At 36.3% G+C, this 3,056-nt stretch overlaps 1 long non-coding RNA gene across 1 annotated transcript; it reads right to left on the reverse strand.

Annotated features, from left to right (window-relative positions):
- Positions 1–1,522: 1,522 nt before the first annotated feature.
- LOC310734545 lies at positions 1,523–2,755 on the reverse strand. The gene is made up of 3 exons (XR_014536067.1): positions 2,630–2,755; positions 1,966–2,056; positions 1,523–1,879 (listed from the first exon to the last, which is right to left on the reverse strand). It is a non-coding gene; the product is annotated as an uncharacterized lncRNA (long non-coding RNA).
- Between the last annotated feature and the right edge of the window lie 301 nt (positions 2,756–3,056).

The following is a 3,056-nucleotide window of genomic DNA, read 5'->3' on the forward strand; positions in this document are numbered from 1 at the left end:
ACTTGTCAAGCGCTAGAAGAAACTGACGATGCCTTTTTATTCTTTAAAAAGGGTTTAAATATGAAAGCAATGTGGATAAACATTTGTAAAACAATTCCTCAGAACATTTTAAAGCCACAATGTACAATATCACACAAAGAACTAAAAAGAATATATAGAATCAGTTCGGATCAATAAACCAAAAAAAAAATCAAATACAGTAAATAAGTGCAGAAATGCCACGCTGCAGACAGAATTTGCATTTCACATGTCGGCATCTGGGGGGGAGTGGTGGCTCCGGCGGTTAAGGCGCTGGGTTGCCGATCGGAAGGTCTGGGGTTCAAGCCCCGGTATTGCCAAGCTGCCACTCTTGGGCCCTTGAGCAAGGCCCTTAACCCTCTATGCTCCGGGGGTCCCTTACGAGGGAAATATCAAGGTCCGTGACGTCGGAGTGACGTGGGGCCGCCTTCCCGTGGGCTCACCACCTGCAGGAGGGACCGTAAGGGACGGTGCTGTGAGGATTGGGCAGCAGTCGAAGGCGGGGGCCTGCTTAGACTGCTGCCCCCGCGACCCGAATTACGGATAAGCGGGAGAAAATGAATGAATGAATGAATGAATGTCGGCATCTGAAATTAAATCGGCTAAATTGCCTGTGCGAGCACGCTCCGTGTACAGCGCATCATCGTTACCCCAAAAAAAAAAAAGAATTTAAAATTAATTTACAGAATATTACAAAAATTGTTAGTTTCTTTCTTTTCACATTTTTTTTTTAGAGCATTATAATATGAGTCTGTATGCATGCATGTGCTCGGAGTTGGGGTCTAAGACAGACATGGTTGAAGGACACAGTGTCTGATGAGAAATGGAGCTCAAGTCAAAATACAAGGCTTCAGAACAGATATATGACTTGGTTTAAATGGCCGCATGCTACACCAAAACTAGCTCAGGTTAATACCTGTTACCTGCAAAATGGCCAGTAGTCATAGAATTAAAGTACATTTGGAAATTTTAGGGGATCAGAAAATTTTAGACATAGAATTCGGATTTACTCACAGTTTGTCCAAAGAGAGATATTGTATATGGTATATGATGTATTTAATACTTCACTGGAGCTAATAATAATAATAATATGAATGATAATAATATAATGATAACAATATTATTGACAAAACAATCGAGTTCTTCTCATTTGAGAGGTGCATTTCAAACAATCTGTATGTTTTCTATTTAGATTTTATTTATTCAGTAGCTCACAGTTCATATTACTACAAACCCCGTCGCTCTGTAATGTGTAAAGGACACCACATTTCATCTTGTTTTTTGCAATATTTGTGATTTTGAATTTTTCATAAGGTGGGATTAGCACCTCCTTCTCACTAGGGAACACAGACATACTAGATATAAATGCACCAAAGCAGGTCCTAATCTTAAAACAGGTGCCATTACCAAAATCAGACAAGTTAGATTTAAGTGTAGTTGACGCAAACCTGCCGAATCTCATTTCCTGACCACGAACAGTTAACTTAACGTCGGTCCGACGGTAAACATCAATGCATTTCTTCACTTGATATGTTTGTATGGCGCGTGTTAGCAAAAAATGGTAGGCTTTATATTTGAACTGTGTTTTATAGTTTGGCCTTCCTGAGCCCACAGCAACATTAAGCTTTGAATAAGACCCATGAGGGGATGTGTAGACTTTTATTATCCTTTCAAAATAATTTTGAATGTTCTTGTATTTGTTCCAAGTTGTAGTAAAATTTGCATCAGATTTGAACTCATTAGGTAGAATCTTGTCTTTAATCAGCTGGAACATGTTTTTCTCACAGCCTATGAATTGATCATCGACAGAATCTGGTGCCATGTCCAGTTTATAGCCAGAGTCTGATGTCCGGGACAGTTTCTATTAAACAAATGAGGAAAAAACATTGTTTGTGCAAAACTAGTGATAAAAATTTCTGTTCAGTTCAACTGGACATAGAAACTCACCACTGGGCAGCAAACAGTCAAAATAATGAGGAGTGCAGGGACGATGTTGTTGCTGGTGCTGGAGAACTTCACAGCTGTCTTCATTGTTAATCTAAAAAAAGAAGCAAATTCCACATGAATATCTATTTTGTGTCAGTGTTTTGGTTGTGTGATGTTTTAAATTTCTATTATTTATGGAAGTTATACTGTTATCACTCATTGTTGTTTTTTGTTGTTGGGTTTTTTTTTTTGCCTCGGTTTATATATACAAGCTTTGGGGGTTATTAAAGAAAAAAAGTTTAGCTGCTGCTTAAATTCATTTTGTCCAAAATAAAGACCAGTTTAGATCAAATTAATGATTTCATATTTTGATAAATTTTTGAATTTATATAATAAATAGCACAATCAGAATATTATCAACATTTATCAACATTTATCATTTATCAGTATATTATCAACATGAAGAAAACTGAAAGCTTCACAATCAACAATCTTACACTTTCTAGCATGAATAATTCATGTTGCAAACAAAGTGATTCCGGTTATACCAATAATGCAGAATTTTGTCTTAAATTAAAAATTCTTGAAATACTTGAATATTAAACAATATATTCATAGGTAATAAAACTGAATCTGATACTATAAAGTTTATTAATGTAATATGTGATGTGATCAGAATACTCACAGCTCTGATGCTTTCAAGACTTCTCGATTATTAGTTTCCCTTTAGGCTCTGAGTTATCGTGTGTAATGAGGATGTGTTCAAACAATCAACTCTGAAATTCTTCCAATCCTCTTGCATACAGGTAATAATTGTTTATTTTCTGATACAGCTTAAATTGTTCTTATCTAATAAAAGCCCCATTTCAGCATTATTTATACACAAGGTTTTTTTTAACCCCAGTGCCATAAATGGAGTTGTTTTCAGCTGACGGAACGAAGTTAACCAACTTCGTTCCGTCAGCTGAAAACAACTCCATTTAAAGTGTGACAGTGTGAAACAAACAGTTTTAAAGTGTGACTGTGTGTGCAGTAAATTTGTTACACTGTTTCTCAAACTTGCTTTAATCATGAGAACTCAATAGATATGTCGTGAAATTGATAAAACAGTG

The sequence above is a fragment of the Silurus aristotelis genome (assembly GCF_946808225.1).
Source record: "Silurus aristotelis genome assembly, chromosome: 12".
NCBI lineage: Eukaryota > Metazoa > Chordata > Actinopteri > Siluriformes > Siluridae > Silurus > Silurus aristotelis.